Source organism: Balaenoptera ricei, chromosome 6 (assembly GCF_028023285.1).
Source record: "Balaenoptera ricei isolate mBalRic1 chromosome 6, mBalRic1.hap2, whole genome shotgun sequence".
NCBI lineage: Eukaryota > Metazoa > Chordata > Mammalia > Artiodactyla > Balaenopteridae > Balaenoptera > Balaenoptera ricei.
The window spans coordinates 84,195,797-84,219,281 of NC_082644.1; the positions used below are offsets into that span (position 1 = coordinate 84,195,797).

At 40.9% G+C, this 23,485-nt stretch overlaps 1 long non-coding RNA gene across 1 annotated transcript in view; it reads left to right on the forward strand.

Annotated features, from left to right (window-relative positions):
* LOC132367140 (uncharacterized) overlaps nt 1–23,485 on the forward strand; it is a 195,371-nt gene that overhangs the window by 138,493 nt on the left and 33,393 nt on the right. The window lies entirely within an intron of this gene.

The following is a 23,485-nucleotide window of genomic DNA, read 5'->3' on the forward strand; positions in this document are numbered from 1 at the left end:
AAGTGGTGGATCATCCAATTCTATTTCCTATCACAGAGCTAAGGTATTCCTACCAGTCATCTTTCCAATAGACACTAATCCAGTGGAATCAGTATTCCATTGCCAGAAAAAATTCAAATAGAGGGAACTGCTCCATCTAGAGTTCCATCTTGCAAATAAGTTCAGTTATTTTCATTTATTGCTCTTCCTCCCTTCCTCCCTTCCCCAGAAACTTTTGCCTTGTCTAAACATTATGCTTTTATTCCAGGTTTGGCCCCAAATAAACTGATCTATGGTGGCGCGCACGGAGAGCGGCTTCCTGTGGATATTGGGAGGGCAGCACATTCCTTTTCATCTTCTTTTCTAAACAAATATATCTCTGTTTCAATCTTTCTTCCCATGTGCTTAACACTCTCTTTTTCTTTCTTTCATCCATTTAGCATGTCAATTTCTGTTCCGCTCACATTAAAGCAAGAGTCAAAACTGAGGTGAGGATGGGTGATTGCTTTACAACGTTCTCATTTTAATCAGCCCATCCTTACATTCATGTAGAAAAATTTCATCCGGAAAAGTGACACAGAGACTGCTGAAATCCAGATAAGAGTTTCTCTGATATTCATCCATTGAGGAGCTTGACATGTAAAGAGGATACAGAGTTTTTTACTTTCAAAGTCCTATTCCAAATAAGATAAATCCCTGCCCCTTAAAAGCAGTGGTTGCTAAAACCCTTAAAAGTGGTTGGGCAAAACGGTTCCCGGAGAAGATTGGCTTCTTGTGGTTATGTATGAACATAATGTCTCTTCAGTTATGAGGTATATTACATTTGCTAGCTGTGTGACTTTCTTTTTTCTTTAATAAATTTATTTATTTATTTATTTATTTTTGGCTGTGTTGGGTCTTTGTTGCTGTGCACAGGCTTTCTCTAGTTGCGGCGAGTGGGGGCTACTCTTTGTTGTGGTGCGTGGGCTTCTCATTGCGGTGGCCTCTCGTTGTGGAGCACGGGCTCTAGGCGTGCGGGCTTCAGTAGTTGCAGCACGCGGGCTCAGTAGTTGCAGCATGGGGACACAGAGCATGCACCCTTTAGTAGTTGTGGCATGCGGGCTCAGTAGTTGTGGCACACGGGCTTAGTTGCTCCGCGGCCTGTGGGATCTTCCCGGACCAGGGCTCGAACCCATGTCCTTTGCATTGGCAGGCAGATTCTTAACCACTGCGCCACCAAGGAAGTCCCTAGCTATGTGACTTTGAGTAAGTTATGTAGTTCAGTTTCCTCATCTATGAAATGAAGATGATAAAAATAACTACCTCATAGGGTTGTCATGAGGAATAAATTATAAATATATCTTAAGACTTTACTTAACACTGGAAGTTCAATATGTGTGAACCTATTATTATCATTCATTTAAAATGCTAGACCTTCTTTTTCTTATTTTAGTAGTATCAATTTGCCACCCATACGTTCTTCCTCCCTCCTTTCCTCCCTCCCTCCCTGCCTTCCTCCCTTCCTTCTTTCCTTCCTTCCTCCCTCCCTCCCTCCCTCCTTCCCTTCCTTCCTTCCTTCCTTCCTTCCTTCTGAATGTGTTTATTTAGTAACTGGTATGTGCCAGACACTGTGCTAGGCTATGGAATACAATGGTAAGCAAAAAGAGATAGTGTCCCTGCCTTTACAGATCTTACAGTCTAGTGGGGAGACCAGGCAGAAATTAAACAATCATACAAGAGTATGTACATGTCCTGTGATACATTCTTTGAAGGATTCATGAGCTGGTTGATGATGTCAAAGGAGTTTGAAACATGGGGATTTGGCCTAACCAGGGAGGAGAGGGCATTCCTTTAGCATCCTTCAGGAGCTGATATGAGTTAAGAGCTAAAAGGTGAGTAGGAGAGACAACTTGGCAAAGCAGGGAGGGAGAAATGTTCCAGGCGGTGGAATCTGGGTGAGGAGAGCAGAGGGAGTGAGGAGGGAGGGACAAGATGCAACAAGAAAAGGGAAAAGGGTGGGAGGCACAGATTATGCAGAGCTTCTCGACCAAGTCCACCAGCTAAGTGTTTGGAGCAATGGGGATCCAGAGAAAAAATTTAGGCTAGGTTTTATGTGTATGTGTGGGGTATTTAGACTTTAGTGGTTTTATATGAGTTTCCAAAAGAGTGCTATGAATGAATTACTGTGAACTAATACTGTGAATTAGTGAGTTACTGTGAATTAATGTAAAGACAGATTTGGAGTGGGCTAAACAGGATGTGAGAGACCATTTAGAAGGCTCTTGCAGTAATTTACGAGAGAGATGACATCAGTTTAGACTAGGCTGGTGGTGGCCAAGGTGGAATGATGTGGAAGGACGTGAGCGGCCTTTAACGAATAAAATTCCTAACATTTGGAGATGGATGAGGTTAGGGATCGGGGAAGAAGAGCTGGGTGCCGTGGATGACTTCATTAATCCTAATGAGAGTGAACATTTTCCCTTTTGTTTCCCTCCAGTGACCAAGAAGTATAGACTGGTATAATATGTGGGGTCTTTATAGAGTTGAAATTGTTAGCAGACCCAAAACATTTGAGAAAGGCCGCTTAGGTGTGCTTTTTATTTAGCCAAAATAAAAGAGGAAGTTGACCTTCAACCCTTGTCTTTGTTTTGTTCCAGCAGCAGAAATCATTTTTGGTTGCTCTCTGACTCGAGTAAACAACACTCCCTGTCACCTTATCCCTTTGACGGTCAGTTCCACTTCTATATTTTCACTGGGACATGATTCTCACTGACAGGAGAAAGTTCAGCACCCAGGCCTGCAGCTGTGAAAATACTTGCTCCTCTCCAGAGCTATTAGTACTTCTGGGAAACCTGTCACAGTGCCAACCACTTACTGGTCCTGAAGTGACCCTGTTATTTTGGGAGATAGTAAAGGAAACGATATTTTCAAAACCCCAAGTAGTACTCTCTTTGGGCATTGAAAGGTGTAAGTGATAAAATGCTCACTATACTTAAAGGCCAGAGGTAAACGGGTGCTTGATGCTCCCCAGGCTCCTTCTGTGTGTCAGCAAAATCTATCTGAGCTTGGTAAAGTAACCCAGGACCGAAGCGTTCTCTTCAGTTGAATAATCAGACAACAAGAGGCAGGCAGTTAGGTTAGGCAGAAGTTAGGCAGAAAAGCTAACTTCTTCTGTTCCTGCTTTAGAATTTTTATTACAAACAAAACACAGTCCTTAGGCAGATTTAAGAGCACAGGAAGAAGACTTTAGATTTTGAACTGCTGTCAGTGGAGCCCACGTTTTATTTACCTCTGTCTCTAAGCGCATCCACGGTGCTTGTCACATAGTAGATACTCAATGAACGTTGGTTGGATAAAGGATTCATGTATGTTTTCATGGGTATTTATATGGTATAGTGAGTTAATTATTTTTGCCCCTGTCTGTAGAGATGGGTGCTTCCTGTACTCCATATTTATTTTGAATACTATTTAGCTACAAGGATGTTCTAAAATTAAATAATAAGGAAATCAGTTTTAGTACAATTTTACATGTTCTGATAGATACACTTGCTGACTAGGTGCAGCTGTGGATTTTCTCCCTGGAAGAAGCTTTTGCAACCTAAATTGCACTAGAATGAGGTTATTGATGTGGGAGGAAGGGAAAGTAAGGTAAAACTCACACCTTAATTTCTAGACAGGATTTCTATTTTAAAAACCAATTCCAAGCGCTTCTTGTATACCTGGCATAGGCACTGGAGATTTACCAATGATTTGTGATTTGAAATGACCCAGAACAGGCCCAGTGGTTCCCCTGTCCTTTGAAGCAGTTGATCTGTTCTCTTGATTGCTGGTCTGTACTTTCCCACCATCAGCTTGCTAGTCAGGGCTCCATTCCTTCTGGTCTGTCCTGTCGGAATAGTCTCTTTACCTTCATTTTCATACTACTCTAGTCTTGACTTCTTGTTGCTAGATTACTCTGTTACTGGTTCTCAAATGGTGGTTCCCAGACCAGCAGCATTAGCATTGTCTGGGAACTTACTATTAGAAATGAAAATCCTTGGGCCTCACCCTGGACCTACTCAAGAAGAAACTGGCCATGGGACCCAGCAATTTTAACAAGCACATAATCTCAAATGTGAGAACCACTGCTGATATAAAGCTCAGTTTTGAGCATGTCACCTCTTTGTTCAACACCCTTTATTGCCTTCCTTGTCAGCGACCGTGTAACCATGTGTTTGTATGTCCTTCTACAATAGAGCAACAGCTTCTGTTTCCCGATCCATGCAGGTATAGGTGTACCCACACTATCCAAATGGATTACTCCCTCTTGCCTCTGCTCTCCGGCCTTCTCTCTCTGTCAATGCTGGCTCCTCTGCTAGGAATGCCCCCCTCTCTTCCCTCTCCTTATAGAAACCTTACTCATTCTTTGAAGGCCATTTAAAAATTAATATTTATCGAAGTAATTCATACCTGTGACTTTAAAATCAAATAGTTTTGAAGGATTTATAAAGAAACATGACAAGCCCTACCCCACCTCACAACCCCAGTCCTTCTATCCCCCCAGTTCCATTCCCCAGGGAAGGCCACTTTAGCCATTTCTATTTTAGTTCCTCTTGTGTTTACTTCTATTTACATAACTAATATGCAACTACTTCTATTTAAAAGTAATTTAGAAATATTATCTATTAAAGGTAATTTGAAAATATTTAATATTAAATATTCTATTTAAAAGTAATTTTAAAATACTATCTTGCCATGGTAGATACAATTTGAATAGATGAAAATTTTTTTTTTTTAGACATTTTATTTATTTATTTATTTATTTATTTTAAACATCTTTATTGAAGTATAATTGCCTTACAATGGTGTGTTAGCTTCTGCTTTATAACAAAGTGAATCAGTTATACATATACAATATGTTCCCATTTCTCTTCCCTCTTGCATCTCCCTCCCTCCCACCCTCCCCATCCCACCCCTCTAGGTGGTCACAAAGCACCGAGCTGATCTCCCTGTGCTATGCGGCTGCTTCCCACTAGCTACCTATTTTACATTTGGTAGTGTATATATGTCCATGACACTCTCTTACCCTGTCACATCTCACCCCACCCCCTCCCCATATCCTCAAGTCCATTCTCTAGTAGGTCTGTGTCTTTATTCCCATCTTGCCACTAGGTTCTTCATGGCCTTTTTTTTTTTTTTTTCCCCCCTTAGATTCCGTATATATGTGTTAGCATACTGTATTTGTTTTTCTCTTTCTGACTTACTTCACTCTGTATGACAGACTCTAACTCCATCCACCTCATTACAAATACCTCCATTTCATTTCTTTTTATGGCTGAGTAATATTCCATTGTATATATGTGCCACATCTTCTTTATCCATTCATCTGTCGATGGACATTTAGGTTGCTTCCATGTCCTGGCTATTGTAAATAGAGCTGCAATGAACATTTTGGTACATGACTCTTTTTGACCTATGGTTTTCTCAGGGTATATGCCCAGTAGTGGGATTGCTGGGTCGTATGGTAGTTCTATTTGTAGTTTTTTAAGGAACCTCCATACTGTTCTCCATAGTGGCTGTATCAATTTACATTCCCACCAACAGTGCAAGAGGGTTCCCTTTCCTCCACACCCTCTCCAGCATTTATTGTTTCTAGATTTTTTGATGATGGCCATTCTGACCGGTGTGAGATGATATCTCATTGTAGTTTTGATTTGCATTTCTCTAATGATGATGTTGAGCATTCTTTCATGTGTCTGTAGGCCATCTGTATATCTTCTTTGGAGAAATGTCTATTTAGGTCTTCTGCCCATTTTTGGATTGGGTTCGTTTTTTTGTTATTGAGCTGCATGAGCTGCTTGTAAATCTTGGAGATTAATCCTTTGTCAGTTGCTTCATTTGCAAATATTTTCTCCCATTCTGATGGTTGTCTTTTGGTCTTGTTCATGGTTTCCTTTGCTGTGCAAAAGCTTTTAAGTTTCATTAGGTCCCATTTGTTTATTTGTGTTCTTATTTCCATTTCTCTGGGAGCTGGGTCAAAAAGAATCTTGCTGTGATGTATGTCATAGAGTGTTCTGCCTATGTTTTCCTCTAAGAGTTTGATAGTGTCTGGCCTTACACTTAGGTCTTTAATCCATTTGGAGTTTATTTTTGTGCATGGTGTCAGGGAGTGTTCTAATTTCATACTTTTACATGTACCTGTCCAATTTTCCCAGCACCACTTATTGAAGAGGCTGTCTTTTCTCCACTGTATATGCTTGCCTCCTTTATCAAAGATAAGGTGACCATATGTGTGTGGGTTTATCTCTGGGCTTTCTATCCTGTTCCATTGATCTATATTTCTGTTTTTGTGCCAGTACCAAACTGTCTTGATTACTGAAGCTTTGTAATATAGTCTGAAGTCAGGGAGCCTGATTCCCCCAGCTCCATTTTTCGTTCTCAAGATTGCTTTGGCTATTTCGGGGTCTTTTGTGTTTCCATACAAATTGTGAACTTTTTTGTTCTAGTTCTGTGAAAAATGCCAGCGGTAGTTTGATAGGGATTGCATTGAATCTGTAGATTGCTTTGGGTAGTAGAGTCATTTTCACAATGTTGATTCTTCCAATCCAGGAACATGGTATATCTCTCCATCTATTTGTATCATCTTTAATTTCTTTCATCAGTGTCTTATAATTTTCTGCATACAGATCTTTTGTCTCCTTAGGTAGGTTTATTCCTAGATATTTTATTCTTTTTGTTGCAATGGTAAACGGGAGTGTTTTCTTAATTTCACTTTCAGATTTTTCGTCATTAGTGTATAGAAATGCGAGAGATTTCTGTGCATTAATTTTGCATCCTGCTACTTTACCAAATTCATTGATTAGCTCTAGGAGTTTTCTGGTAGCCTCTTTAGGATTCTCTATGTATAGTATCATGTCATCTGCAAATAGTGACAGCTTTACTTCTTCTTTTCCGATTTGGATTCCTTTTATTTCTTTGTCTTCTCTGATTGCTGTGGCTAACACTTCCAAAACTATGTTGAATAATAGTGGTGAGAGTGGGCAACCTTGTCTTGTTCCTGATCTTAGTGGAAATGGTTTCAGTTTTTCACCATTGAGGACAATGTTGGCTGTGGGTTTGTCATATATGGCTTTTATTATGTTAAGGAAAGTTCCTTCTACGCCTACTTCCTGCAGGGCTTTTATCATAAATGGGTGTTGAATTTTGTTGAAAGATTTCTCTGCATCTATTGAGATGATCATATGGTTTTTCTCCTTCAATTTGTTAATATGGTGTATCACATTGATTGATTTGCATATATTGAAGAATCCTTGCATTCCTGGGATAAACCCCACTTGATCATGGTGTATGATCCTTTTAATGTGCTGTTGGATTCTGGTTGCTAGTATTTTGTTGAGGATTTTTGCATCTATGTTCATCAGTGATAGTGGCCTGTAGTTTTCTTTCTTTGTGACATCTTTGTCTGGTTTTGGTATCAGGGTGATGGTGGCCTCGTAGAATGAGTTTGGGAGTGTTCCTCCCTCTGCAATATTTTGGAAGAGTTTGAGAAGGATAGGTGTTAGCTCTTCTCTAAATGTTTGATAGAATTCGCCTGTGAAGCCATCTGGTCCTGGGCTTTTGTTTGTTGGAAGGTTTTTAATCACAGTTTCAATTTCAGTGCTTGTGATTGGTCTGTTCATATTTTCTATTTCTTCCTGGTTCAGTCTCGGCAGTTTGTGCATTTCTAAGAATCTGTCCATTTCTTCCAGGTTGTCCATTTTATTGGCATAGGGTTGCTTGTAGTAATCTCTCCTGATCGTTTGTATTTCTGCAGTGTCAGTGGTTACTTCTCCTTTTTCATTTCTAATTCTATTGATTTGAGTCTTCTCCCTTTTTCTCTTGATGAGTCTGGCTAATGGTTTATCAATTTTGTTTATCTTCTCAAAGAACCAGCTTTTAGTTTCATTGATTTTTGCTATTGTTTCCTTCATTTCTTTTTCATTTATTTCTGACCTAATCTTTATGATTTCTTTCCTTCTGCTGGCTTTGGGGTTTTTTTTGTTCTTCTTTCTCTAATTGCTTTAGGTGTAAGGTTAGGTTGTTTATTCGAGATGTTTCCTGTTTCTTGAGGTAGGCTTGTATTGCTATAAACTTCCCTCTTAGCACTGCTTTTGCTGCGTCCCATAGGTTTTGGGTCGTCGTATTTCCATTGTCATTTGTTTCTAGGTATTTTTTGATTTCCCCTTTGATTTCTTCAGTGATCACTTCGTTATTAAGTAGTGTATTGTGTAGCCTCCATGTGTTTGTATTTTTTACAGATCTTTTCCTGTAATTGATATCTAGTCTCATAGCGTTGTGGTCGGAAAAGATACTTGATACGATTTCAATTTTCTTAAATTTACCAAGGCTTGATTTGTGACCCAAGATATGATCTATCCTGGAGAATGTTCCATGAGCACTTGAGAAAAATGTGTATTCTGTTGTTTTTGGGTGGAATGTCCTATAAATATCAATTAAGTCCATCTTGTTTAATGTATCATTTAAAGCTTGTGTTTCCTTATTTATTTTCATTTTGGATGATCTGTCCATTGGTGAAAGTGGGGTGTTAAAGTCCCCTACTATGACTGTGTTGCTGTCGATTTCCCCTTTTATGGCTGTTAGTATTTGCCTTATGTATTGAGGTGCTCCTATGTTGGGTGCATAAATATTTACAATTGTTATACCTTCCTCTTGGATCGATCCCTTGATCATTATATAGTGTCCTTCTTTGTCTCTTGTAATAGTCTTTATTTTAAAGTCTATTTTGTCTGATATGAGAATTGCTACTCCAGCTTTCTTTTGATTTCCATTTGCATGGAATATCTTTTTCCATCCCCTCACTTTCAGTCTGTATGTGTCTCTAGGTCTGAAGTGGGTCTCTTGTAGACAGCATATATATGGGTCTTGTTTTTGTATCCATTCAGCCAGCCTGTGTCTTTTGGTGGGAGCATTTAATCCATTTACATTCAGGGTAATTATCAATATGTATGTTCCTATTCCCATTTTCTTAAATGTTTTGGGTTTGTTATTGTAGGTGTTTTCCTTCTCTTGTGTTTCTTGCCTAGAGAAGTTCCTTTAGCATTTGTTGTAAAGCTGGTTTGGTGGTGCTGAACTCTCTCAGCTTTTGCTTGTCTGTAAAGCTTTTAATTTCTCCATCACATCTGAATGAGATCCTTGCTGGGTAGAGTAATCTTGGTTGTAGATTTTTCTCCTTCATCACGTTAAGTATATCCTGCCACTCCCTTCTGGCTTGCAGAGTTTCTGCTGAAAGATCAGATGTTAACTTTATGGGGATTCCCTTGTGTGTTATTTGTTGTTTTTCCCTTGCTGCTTTTAATATGTTTTCCTTATATTTAATTTTTGACAGTTTGATTAATATGTGTCTTGGCGTGTTTCTCCTTGGGTTTATCCTGTATGGGACTCTCTGTGCTTCCAGGACTTGATTAACTATTTCCTTTCCCATATTAGGGAAGTTTTCAACTATAATCTCTTCAAATATTTTCTCAGTCCCTTTCTTTTTCTCTTCTTCTTCTGGGACCCCTATAATTCGAATGTTGGTGCGTTTAATGTTGTCCCAGAGGTCTCTGAGACTGTCCTCAGTTCTTTTCATTCTTTTTTCTTTATCCTGCTCTGCAGTAGTTATTTCCACCATTTTATCTTCCAGGTCACTTATCCTTTCTTCTGCCTCAGTTATTCTGCTATTGATCCCATCTAGAGTATTTTTAATTTCATTTATTGTGTTTTTCGTCATTGCTTGGTTCCTCTTTAGTTCTTGTACGTCCTTGTTAAATGTTTCTTGCATTTTGTCTATTCTATTTCCCAGATTTTGGATCATCCTTACTATCATTATTCTGAATTCTTTTTCAGGTAGACTACCTATTTCCTCTTCATTTGTTAAGTCTGGTGTGTTTTGACCCTGCTCCTTCATCTGGTGTGTGTTTTTCTGTTCTCTCATTTTGCTTATCTTACTGTGTTTGGGGTCTCCTTTTCACAGGCTGCAGGTTCGTAGTTCCCGTTGTTTTTGGTATCTGTCCCCAGTGGCTAAGGTTGGTTCAGTGGGTTGTGTAGGCTTCCTGGTGGAGGGAACTAGTGCCTGAGCTCTGGTGGATGAGGCTGGATCTTGTCTTTCTGGTGGGCACGTCCACGTCTGGTGGTGTATTTTGGGGTGTCTGTGGCCTTATTATGATTTTAGGCAGCCTCTCTGCTAATGGATGGGGCTGTGTTCCTGTCTTGCTAGTTGTTTGGCATAGGGTGTTCAGCACTGTAGCTTGCTGGTCATTGAGTGATGCTGGGTCTTGATGTTGAGATGGAGATCTCTGAGAGATTTTTGCCGTTTGGTATTACGTGGAACTGGGAGGTCTCTTGTGGACCAGTGTCCTGAAGTTGGCTCTCCCACCTCAGAGGTACAGCCCTGATGCCTGGCTGGAGCACCAAGAGCCTTTCGTCTACACGGCTCAGAGTAAAAGGGAGAAAAAATAGAAAGAAAGAAAGAAAGAAAGAGGCTATAATACAGTGAAGTAAAATAAAGCTATTATAAAGCAAAGCTATACAGACAAAATCTCCCCCAGAAGCATATACATATACACTCACAAAAAAAGGAAAAGGGGAAAAATTAATATATCCTGCTCCCAAAGTCCACCTCCTGAATTTGGGATGATTTCTTGTCTATTCAGGTATTCAACAGATGCATCACATCAAGTTGTTTGTGGAGTTTTAATCCGCTGCTTCTGAGGCTGCTGGGAGAGATTTCCCCTCCTCGTCTCTGTTCGCACAGCTCCTGGGGATCAGCTTTGGATTTGGACCCGCCTCTGCGTGTAGGTCGCCTGAGGGCGTCTGTTCCCCGCCCAGACAGGACGGGGTTAAAGGAGCAGCTGCTTCGGGGGCTCTGGCTCACTCAGGCTGCGGGGAGGGAGGGGTCCGGATGTGGGGCGAGCCTGTGGCGGCAGAGGCCGGAGTGACGTTGCAGCAGCCTGAGGCGTGCCGTGCGTTCTCCTGGGGAAGTTGTCCCTGGATCACGGGACCCTGGCCGTGACGGGCTGCACCGGCTCCCGGGAGGGGCGGTGTGGGGAGTGACCTGTGCTCGCACACAGGATTTTTGGAGGCGGCAGCAGCAGCCCCAGCATCTCACACCCGTCTCTGGGGTCCGCGCTGATGGCCGCGGCTCGCGCCCGTCTCTGGAGTTCGTTTAGGCGGCGCTCTGAATCCCCTCTCCTTGCGCGCCGCGAAACAAAGAGGCAAGAAAAAGTCTCTTGCCTCTTCGGCAGCTGCAGACTTTTTCCCTGTCTCCCTCCCAGCCAGCTGTGGTGCGCTAACCCCTTCAGGCTGTGTTCACGCCACCAACCCCAGTCCTCTCCCTGCGATCCTACCGAAGCCCGAGCCTCAGCTCCCAGCCCCGCCCGCCCCGGCGGCTGAGCAGACAAGCCTCTCGGGCTGGTGAGCGCTGCTCGGCGCCGAGCCTCTGTGCGGGAATCTCTATGTTTTTTCCTCTGCGCCCCTGTTTCTGTGGGGTCCGCGCTGATAGCCGTGGCTCACGCCCGTCTCTGAAGTTCGTTTAGGCGGCGCTCTGAATCCCCTCTCCTCGCGCACCAGGAAACAAAGAGGGAAGAAAAAGTCTCTTGCCTCTTCGGCAGCTGCAGACTTTTTCCAGGACTCCCTCCCGGCTAGCTGTGGTGCGCTGACCCCTTCAGGCTGTGTTCACGCTGCCAACCCCAGTCCTCTCCCTGCGATCCCACCGAAGCCCGAGCCTCAGCTCCCAGCCCCGCCCGCCCCGGCGGCTGAGCAGAGAAGCCTCTTGGGCTGGTGAGTGCTGGTCGGCACTGATCCTCCATACGGGAATCTCTCCGCTTTGCCCTCCGCACCCCTGTGGCTGCGCTCTCCTCCGTGGCTCCGAAGCTTCCCCCCTCTGCCACCCGCAGTCTCCGCCCGCGAAGGGGCTTCCTAGTGTGTGGACACCTTTCCTCCTTCACGGCTCCCTCCCACTGGTGCAGGGCCCGTCCCTGTTCTTTTGCCTCTGTTATTTCTTTTTTCTTTTGCCCTACCCAAGTACGGGGGGAGTTTCTTGCCTTTTGGGAGGTCTGACGTTTTCTGCCAGCGTTCAGTGGGTGTTCTGTAGGAGCAGTTCCATGTGTAGATGTATTTCTACTGTATCTGTGGGAAGGAAGGTGATCTCCGCGTCTTACTCTTCCGCCATCTTCTCCACCGGATCCCTAGATGAAATTTTATAGACAAAATTCAGTAGGTAAAATTTGGTAGACACCCCATTCCCCTCTTCATTCTTCTCAGTATATCCTCAATTAAATCTTGATTTCGTGCCAAGTTCATCTTGGAATGAAAGATGATTTTTTTTGTGGAATGTTTTCAGATACTGCCCTTTCTCTACTCCTGTAGAACTTTGCATCTCTCCTGGTGCATGCGCACCCTTCCCTTGTATCACAACAAGGTTTGTATGTGTGTGTTTCCCATCCCAACTAGGTTGTAACAACCAGGGAAATCTAACCTGTCTTTTACTTTCTCCACAACCTACCAGGGCACAGCACAGGGCCTGTGATATAGTACACACTGAGTAAATGTGGCCAGTTTAACCATAAAGTAAAACATTTACCTGACCTTTGAAGCTTGGTGCTATGACAGCAGTACTAGGAATGAGTCTTTCCTTTCCAATGTGGTTTCCTAATATTATTGTGGAGAATATTAAACTGGAGTCAGGAGACTTGAGTCAGATCAGTCTTCTTAGTGACTTCTTCTAAGACTTGGGAAAGCATTTAATGGCTTTGCTTCCATTTTTTTCATCTATAAAGTAATAATATCTATGGACAGAGTTGTAGTGAGGCCCAAGGCAACAGCACATGTTATCAAATACAAGGTATTCCATTGATTTGGTGTATTTAAAACAAAAAGGCAAACCATTTTCTGGTTGCACATAGCACTGTAAAGAACATTAAGAACAACCTCTAAATAGAAAACTCCATTTTTAGATTATCCAGAGGGTCTTTCTTTCAAGATCAGCCTAAGATTTTTTAGGGGGAATTGTATTCTCATCGTCTGAAATTTGAAGCAAGAAAGTATAAATGCTTCGTACCACTTGTCTATTCTTACCTGTTGATGAGAAATCAGCATTACTGCCAGCCTTTTAGGCTTTGAAGGGATTTCAAGCTTTATCTTGATTTAATGGTTGAAAAAAAATCAACCAAAGCCACATTTTCTAAGAGCTTCCCTGGTCCTACCCATCAGAAAAGAGTGAGCTACTCTTCTATCAAAACTAATTAAACCTTGGGCTTCCCTGGTGGCCAATACAGGGGTTCGACCCCTGGTCCTGGAAGATCCCACATGCGGCGGAGCAACTAAGCCTGTGCGCCACAACTACTGAGCCTGTGCTCTAGAGCCCGTGAGCCACAACTACTGAACCCGAGTGCCACGACTACGAAGCCTGCACGCCTAGCGCCCATGCTCCACAACAAGAGAAGCTGCCACAATGAGAAGCCTGCGCACCGCAACGAAGAGTAGCCCCCGCTCGCCGCAACTAGAGAAAAGTCTGCACGCAGCAATGAAGACCCAGTGCAGCCAATAATAAAATAAATTAATTTAAAAAAACTAATTAAGCCTTAAGTATATAACCAACTCTCAATTACCAAGGTTAATGGGACTACATGCATACATAATTATATCTTACATTTATATAGTGCTTTTAACTTCTTCAAAGCACTTTTCACTGTATTGCACATATAACACAGATGGATTTTTTTTTTAATCCACAAATCAGGTAAAAAAGAAACCTTCGATTCAATAATTTCAACTTTGTACCTTTCCAAAGCTATTAGAACTAGTAAAATTGTCTAGTAGAACTTTGATTGCTCTACTGTCTTCTTGACCCCTCTCAACTAAAGTTGAGAAATGACTGAAAGATTTGGAGGAATCTCCAGAGGAAAGGAGCCCAAGAAGGAGAGGCAGGCAAGGACCTGGGCCATCCACAGACTAGATCATTAGTGCCAGGGTAATTAAGAATAACGGACTGTATATGTGATTATATCCAGAAGTCCAGGAAGAGGTGAAAAAGCACGGGAAATGATGCATGAGTAGCAGTATTTACAGGACTCTTGTTGTCATTCACTCTACAGGCATTATTGAGCACCTACTGTATGCCAGGTACTTTCAACAAAGGGGATGGATACAGCAATGAACAACCCAGGCAAGACTGCTACTGTCATGGAGATGGCCTTTTTGAATGGCAAAGACACACAATAACCAAGAACATAAGTAGACAAATCAGATAACTTCTGTTAATGGACTTTTATGAAGTCCATAAACACCAGAATGTGATAGTGAGTTCCTTGGGGAGGCCATGCTATTTTAGATAGGGTAGCCAGGGAAGGCCTTTCAGGATATTTGAGCTGTATCCTACCGGAGGAGCCCACCCTGTGTAGGTCTGCTAAACAGAATGATGGAATAAGTGAACTCATCAAGTTCAATGCTAGAGGGAGGGCCAGGTCCCATCAGTTCTGTGGTTATTCATTTTGTGTCCTTTTGTGGATATTCCTAAAATCCACTCCAGGAGCCCTGATTTATTGCCTCTACCATGGGGGTTGCTAATACTGATCACCTTGACAGGGGTTGCTCTGAGGAATAATGGGTAAACAATTGTGAGGAGCTATGTAAATGCTAAATAGTGATCACAGTAATAACCTTTCATTGAAGTCAGCACTGTGATAGGCAGCTCACACTCGGATGCCTTGGCGAATGTGGAACTCGATGTGGCCCCTCCCTGCGTCCCCCAGCACCATCCTTTAAAACAGAAAAAATAAATGAGCCGAGGATCATGATATTCAGAGTGGTTAGTGATCAAATAACTGTCTTGAGAGAAAGCTGGTGTGTGAAGTGTAAAATGGGAGTAGCGAGGTAATGGCACATTCCAGCCCAGAGCAGGTAGAGGGTAGCTGGTGAATGTAACAGGAAGCTTGCTGGTACACACACCACCCGCTGCAGAGTGGTAATTCTAACCTCGTCAGGGTGAGGCAGTGCCACCACCACCAAAAGCACCGGCAGACGGAAAGTGGGATGAGAAAGAGCCGGATCAGCAGCCTCTCTGCCAGCAGCCCCATCTGGCCCTCCTGGCCTTGGCAAGCCTCCCCGGGGCGAGGACTGAGAAGCCAGCACCAAGGGGCCCTACCTTGGAAGGGCACCAAGGAAGCGGGGAGGGAGGGAGGGAAGGAGGCGGGGAATGAGTGTTGCATTTTTTCCTTTCTCGAATGAAAGATCCCAGTTCCGGGAAAAGCTTCAGTTGTCTTTTTACCAGAGCCTCCCTACGTAATTAGAGATAGGAATCCACTCCCCTAGCTGCACCTCTTCCTTCCCTGCAAACCTCTCTCCAAAATATAACATTAATATCCAGAAAAGTTCTTTTTTTGTGGGTCCTATCATCTCTTTAATATAAATGTGCATGTGCCCGAACTTTCTTTTGTCTCCCACCTCATATTGGCATACAACATTGTGTGAAGTGCACACACACACACAAGCACACACACACGCATGTATACCCACGCTCACCCAAGTCCTTTGTTAAGCACTGGCTTGGCTGTTATACAGTGTCTGTGGAGTGTAGGTCACATAGTGGAAAAGTTTAAATTATTGTTACTGCTTCTCTGAAAAGCAGGAAAACAGCAAAAAAACAGAAAAGACAGTAAAAAAAGAAACCACTTATTTTAAGGCTGATACTAAACACTTTGCTTCATATTGACTGAGCAAGTCACCCCCACCTTTGGACAAGTAGAATGGAGGTGATCTCTGAGGTGCTAAGAGCCCTCAGTGTATACTTCATTTTTTGAGGCTTGACTAGAAATTAGGGACGTTAAAAAGAATATAGCAAGATAATCCTAGTCTTCACAAAATTATGGTTTAAATTGGGGTAGGAAAGGATCAAGCGCCTCACAAAAGTCTCATTGATTTTAACCAAATGGAGAAAATTTTAAACGTTAAACACACTGGAATATTGTATCTAAAGAACTTTGGATGGGCATGCTGCATGGGGCATATAGTAAGTGCTCAGGAAATTTTCTGCACACGAGTAAGGCATTTCCAACCACCAGCGTCTCAGGCTGCTTGAACCTAAACTCACTTATTTACATATACCATTTCTTCAAGTGCTTTGTTTCTTAAACTAGTCAATGGAGGAATCTGGGGAGAGCTGTCCTCAGTAGATGTGGTCATCTTCATGGCCAAATCAGTCTGAATTAAGTTGGTTCATTAGCAGGACTGCCTAAATGGCTTCCAGATTTTGTTTGGTAAATATTTTAAATGCCTTGTTGATAATGGATTGGCAATAAGGTGGGAGATAAAGTCAGAAGGAGGAAAGGTACCTGCTCAGATCCTATGCTTTTAAATTAAGCTAACTCGTACTCAATCAAATCTAGTGTCAAACTCCAAGTAATGGTTCCCAATTATTGTCTTGGATCCTTTATTTCACTTTATTTATTTATTTTTAAGTCTCTGTTTCTGCTTTTACCTGACACTTGACTTTCTTAACTCCCTTCTCCCCCCAGTTTCTGGCTCTGTGCTCACCCCTTTGGACTTGATGAGTAATTTTGTCTTTCCTGCTTTTCACCTTTGGCACTCCTTCGAAAATGGGTTATGTTTATCTTCTGGCTCTTTCTGCTTTTGGCTGCTCAAAACTTTTCACCCTACTCAGCCAAGTTTTGATCCCGGGACCTTTCCCTGCTTTGACCTGTCTCAGTGGCATCCGTGCTGGGCTTAACTCCTCCAGACTGGGGACATGGGCAAGAGGAGAGATCAGGCAAGGAAACAGGAAGAATATCTGGCTCAACTCAAACTGTGCAGGGCCCTGAGGCCTTGCTGGTTGTACAATTTCTGCCTACTTATTCCTCTGCACTTTTTTTTTCCCCTCCTGTCTCTGACTCTTTCTATTTCAGTTTTTATTAAGTCTCCACCTTCTAACTGGCTGATCCTACTCTAGTATCCCTTTGTAAGACTTAAGTGGGAGTGAAAGTAAGTGATATCCATTAGCCAAAATAAATTTGATAGCCAGGAGAAATTGCTGAATCTTGAGTGTCTTTATAGCACTTATCAAATGCCATTTTACCAGATTAGTTGGTAAACAGCTGTGGTTTTCCAGAGAGTCCATTGATAGGTAAGTCAGTAAATATCTGTCAAATGAATGAATAAATACTAGTTGTGTAGCACTGTATCAGGTACTTTAAATAATACAAAATATAAGACTTCGTCCTTGGCTTAAGAAGGACATCTTCTCATGCCCATTTACAAAAAGACTGTTTTGAAATATTACCGAGGGCCAGACCAGTTTCACTATTTCTTCTAGAAAACAAGATTCATCTCTTAATGCACAACCAGCTTCATTTGGGCAAAAGAGAATGAGAGCAAAGCACTGGGTAGGGCAGTAATTGACACCTCCAAGTTAATGGACTGTAGAATTTGAACATTGGATTTTTTTATATTGCATCTTCAAAATGCATAAAAGATAAATGAATTGAATGAAGTGAGCACCTGCAGAAATACCACCCATGTCAAGTAATACAACTTTGATATCACCCCAGAAGCCTCCACTCTCCTGTCTGATATAATAATATTTTACTTTTCTTTATAATTTTACCATCTTTACAAATTTCCATAAAAAGTTTAGTTTTACCCAATTTTGAAATCAAAAAAGATTAAAAAAGAAAAATAGCAATTTGCATGCATATTCAATGTTGGATATGAAAAAGAAAACTAATTTTTTTTTTAATAAGCACTTTTTTTTTTTTAATGAATGAGGCAAAGCTGGTTGTTTTTGGTTTTGGTGTTTTTTTAAAATTAATTAATTAATTAATTTGTTTTGGCTGTGTTGGGTCTTTGTTTCTGTGCGAGGGCTTTCTCTAGTTGCGGCAAGCGGGGGCCACTCTTCATCGCGGTGCGCGGGCCTCTCACTATCGCGGCCTCTCTTGTTGAGGAGCACAGGCTCCAGACGCGCAGGCTCAGCAGTTGTGGCTCACGGGCCCAGTTGCTCCGCGGCATGTGGGATCTTCCCAGACCAGGGCTCGAACCCGCGTCCCCTGCATTGGCAGGCAGATTGTCAACCACTGCGCCACCAGGGAAGTCCAAGAAAACATTTCTTAAATAAGATTCAGAAGTGTACGATTTCATACGTAGTAGTTTGTACCTCTTAATCCCCTACCCTTATCTTGCCTCTCCCCACTGGGAACCGCTAGTTTGTTCTCTAGATCTGTGAGTCTGTTTCCGTTTTGTTATATTCATTTGTTTGTTTTATTTCTTAGATTCCACATATAAAAGACGTTTACTGTTTAGTCCATTTTTATGTTGGCTGTTGCCAGTCACTCTACTCCTTTATACTTCAAAGGTATTCTTCCCAAAGCTGCCTTTGGTCTTACACGAATGCTTTCCTGGACTCAATGGAACTTTGAAGGATACTGAGCTCATCTTGACGAAATGGATGTTGACATTCCATGATCATCACAGTAGTTATTCCTAATTTCTACTTTGCTTCAAAAGGTCTCGTCCCTTGCCCCCTAAAGCTGTTCTTTTAAAATGGTATCTACAACTTTAATTATACTTGACAATAAACTTCTTTCACCACAAAGTCTGTTTTATCATGTATATACCCATCATTACCTTCAAATATCCTATTTTTAAGAAATCCCATTTATGTAGGGCTCCCAAAGAGTTATAATATTAGCAATGGTGTTTTTAACTGTTTCTATAATTGCTGTTTGTAATTATTGCAAATCAAATTTGTACAACTGATTAGATGCTGGTTGAATTATCTGTCAGACTGGGGTGAAATTGTCCTGTAAACCACTGTATGCTAAACAACTCTACAGAGTAGAAACTGAGATGGAATTTGAATTCCATGGACAATCAAATCAGATGCTGTAGTATTAACACGTACTTTGGGTTCAGAATAATCTTGCTAATCACACTTCCAAATTAATCAGCTAATGTCAGTTTCCATGAAGAAGAGTGTTTCTAGTGGGTCCTGGTTAGATAAGATTTGGGAAGGTTGAGGGCAACAGAGAAAGCTCCTGGTGAGAGGATTAGCTAGAGCACAGGACAGAAGACAACAATGAGAAGGCTGTATTTGTAGATGAACTGGACTATAAGTGCTATAATATAAACTTACAATTTTGCCACACTGCTTTGTGAATTAATTATTTTCCTTGATTCAGATTTTATATTTTTCATGATGTAATAAATAGTGAAATCTAGTCTCATTCTTCCGTGTGTTTGGATACAGTGAGTAGACTGCTTTGGCTGAATCAATAGTTTCATGCAGGGGAGACTTGAGAAACAATATTGGCAAGAAAAATTAGGTTAGATTATGACAATCCTTAAAATGCTTATATTGGACTTTATCCTTCAGAAGTCCTTTAGTGTTTGTTTTTAATTGAGAGCACCATGAGGAAAACAGTGTTTCTAAGGGAATAAAGACTCTAGGCAGGGAGATTAGGTAAAATAATATAGCAATAATTCAGGCATTAGGAAATAAGGTTGGACTAGGCTGGTGATGGTGGCAGTGGGTAGGTGCAACATTATAAGGGGTAGAATTTGGCTTCTTTCTCTGTCTTTTCAGCCACTTGGGCTTAATCCTGCTCACTCTCCTTTATTTATTTCCCTTCCCATTTATATTTTCCTTCTTCTCTTGATCCTGCTTTTTCATTACCATTTTTTCTCTCTTTTCTTTGCCTGCATTAAAAAAAATTCTCTTATTACCTTCCTATATAGGATGATGACTGAGTCAGGCAGATATCAAATGGGCGATATGGGTAGAAATTAACCATATGATTCACTAACTAATCAGAATATGTTGGTGCTTTAAATATGTACATATATTTGAATATATATATTTACCTTTTATTTTCAGTTAGAAAGAAGGAAAGAAAGGAAAAGAAGAGTAGAATGGAAAAACGAGAGACAGAGGCTTTCATTTATTCATTCATTCACTCAAGAAGTGCTGTGTTTCCAGAGAAAGAAATAGAGCCAAAGAAATAGAAAAAAGACAACAAAATAATTTATGTTATTGTAATTTTATTATGTATTTCCCCTTTTAACTCAGCTGGATAAAGTAGACTTGCCAGGATGGGAGGCAAAAGACTAAGGTGTGATGGGTAGTCTCCTTGCCCTCGCTTTTTGTCATGTTGTTTCTCTTATCAAAAGATGGGGTCTAAATCTGTATTCCTAGGCCCCAGTGACTGGCTCAACTAATAGAATGCGGTGGAAGTGACTTTCTGGGACTTCTTAGGCTAGGTTGTAAGAAGCCTGGGTCTTTTGGAACATTTACTCTTGGAATGCTCCCTTTTGAAGCCCAGCCACCACTTTGAGAGAAGCCCAAATCACGGCTTGTCCGTGATTTGGGCTGTCCTCCAGTTGGTAGCCGCAAACAATAGCCAGCATCCCCTGTCAGCCATAGGAGTGAAGCATCTTGACGTCCAGCCCCATTGAGCCCACAGGTGATTGCAACCCCAGCTGACATCTGACTGCACTTTCTCGGAGACCCCCAGCCAATCCCAATCAATCCGTGGAACAATAAGAGACAAGAATAAACTACCATTTTAAGCTACTATACTTCAGTGTGGTTTGTTATACAGCAATAGATAATTCTTTCATCAATTGTTTGAAAGATTCATAATGCCATCCAGAATGCATGTATATTTTTTATGTTTTTTTTCTTTTAAGGATCACTTTATTACTCATTAGCCATGAAATTGAAATCTGAATTGATCTTGATCAGAAGTCTTAGGAAATATTGAAGCAAATATTTTAAGCACTATTGTATTTTTAGTACTGGTTCAGGATAAAGTGACATAAATGTGACAAGAATATTGATTTGTAATCAGAAGATGGAGTTTAAATTCTAATTCTGTCATTCATCACTGTGTGACCTAGGGCAAGTTATTTAACATCTCTGATTCCTAGTTCCAATGCTATAGTATATTTGAAAGTATTTAGTGTTGCCAGGCAAAACACAGATAGTCAATAAATTTCCATTTCTTTCCTTCTTATGAAAATCCTCTGTAAGTGCAACCATGCTGAAGCTTAGCACATTATCATACTGCTTGCTAAAACTTAATATTGTTATTATTTATCAAATATTTCTCTTGACAAATATTTCATAGGCTTCTATAGTACTACCTTTAGTAGGGTGGTCTACCTTACCTTTCCTGTGGGATAACTTGTTTAACAGATTTTGGGATTCATTTCTGTTGCTAGATTCTCACAAAGGCAATTTTGTGGCAACCTTCTTTGGGTTTCAAGGACATGACCTTGTCTCACATCTTGAATGTGGTTCCCTACCCTAGTACAAATGTTAATATGTTAAGTGCGTATCAAATAAAAATTTTAATTCAGTTCATCATATGTTTATGTATTTAAATTTAAGAATCAAATTGATATAATTGGTAACATTACCCATTTGCTTTGATTTGAGGTGCCAAGTGATTGAAAAAAAATTTAATTTAAAAGAGCATTACCTTGCTTATTTGAATTTCTCATTTTTGTATAATTAGGGTGAACTAATTTAATTTGCAGTTATCCTTTTTAATGACTTAAATGATATCAGCTGAGATATTCAAGACCACATGATTAGCGGAGTTATCCTGACTATTACTCAGTCTCATAGGGTTGGAAAGTACAAGTGCAGCTTGTGAAGCTTGGAGATGGAAGTTGCAAGCTTGATCTTTTCTTCATTAGCATATATATTTTTTCTATTTTGTTCCCCTCACCTCACTCTAAGCTGCTTTGTGTTTTCCAGAGGAACCACACATTGCATTTGGTGATGGTCCTCCTTTTCTAACTCTGCTCTGATTTTATGTCATTTTCACTCAATGTTCAGCTCACATCTCAGTTCTGCAAAGTATAGGCTTATTATTCATTTGGTGAGTTATGGTAGAAATCCCCAAGACAATGCTCTTTATGGAGACTGAGTTACCTTCAGTAAACACTTTTTTCGATGATGCATTTTAACGAGGCTTTAAAAAATTTTGACACCAGACTTTTGACTAAGGTAGCTGGAACCTATAGTTTTCGAATAGAGTTTTTCAAAATGCAGGTCTTGACCCATTAGTGGATTATAAAATAACTCTTGGGGTTGGACAATCACTTAAAGACAGTGAATCAATGTGGAATAGATAATATTAGAATGCACTATATGTAATAAGGGTAAGGTATCATAAAACTTTTTTATTAGTTTTGTGTTTGTATATATATACTGGTTTATGATAAAAATTATTCTATATATTTTTGTGAGTTGCTGTCAAAAGAGTTTGAAAGCCACTGCCTTGGATTTACTTTTTAATTTTTAAAAAATTTTATTTTTTTAAAGTTTTTTTGTTGTGGACCATTTTAAAAGTCTTTATTGAATTTGTTACAGTATAGCTTCTGTTTTATGTTTTTGGTTTTTTGGCTGAGAGGCATGTGGGATCTTAGTTCCCAGACCAGGGATTGAACTTGCACTCCCTGCAATGGAAGGCGAAGTCTTAACCACTGGACCACCAGGGAAGTCCCCACTGCCTTGGATTTAAAGCTATCTGAAACAATTTTAAAATATAGCAGTTTGTAATGAAGCCCCAACAATGTATGTGAAATATAAAAGTGTAGATAGCATTTAGTTACATATTTTCAAGGGATTTGCAGGCCCCGGCATAAGTGGGCATTATCCCAATAAATGGTAGGAACCCAAATTATATGTCCCTGGGAGGGTCTGAGGTAACAAGTTACTCATCTAGTCTGTGACATTGCTATTTATTGCCTTGCTACAGTTGGCTGTTGGAAATATTATGTCTTCCCTAGCCAGACTAGAAGGACCTAGTTTTCCCAAGCCCTCAGTCTGCCAGAAAGATGGCATCACACTTCTCCCCCATTAGTGGGACCTGTTCCCGGATGGAGAGCTGGAAAACTTTAACCCTTAACTCCCCTTTTTGCTAGAGATCCTCCTTTTTCTTCCCCACTGGGTCTTAGGAAGATGGAAGGCAGCATTAAAGGTTTTGTTTCATCCATATTATGTGAGTCTGTGTTTTAGTGTGAAGGCCTACTCATTTAGAGGAGCGTTCCATCCCTGGAATTAGAAAATTAATCCTTAATCAGAGTAACGCAGTGTCACATTTTCAGTCTGCTAATGAGCTGTGGAGAGAGATGGCACATCTTTCTCCAGTTGATGGATGCCCCTTTTAGGGGATATATGATATCTTCACTAGTAGGTTAACACACTTCAGAACCAAAAGAATCCTCACGGCAGGAAGGAGTCCCTTGCTTTTCTGGCTCTTGCCCCTTTAAGTTTCCCAACTTCGCACTTCGCAGTCTGCTTTCTCTCCCGTTAAAATGGCTACCTATTAAGCTCACTGGTGGAATCTACCATATTGTGTCACTTAACATTTTCCATCTGCTTATGTTTAAAAAATTTTTTTCAAAGAAAGCCCTGACCTAAATCCTTTACTCTCCTTTTATAATGCTTTTTTTAAAATTAATTAATTTATTTATTTATTTATTTTTGGCTGTGTTGGGTCTTCGTTTCTGT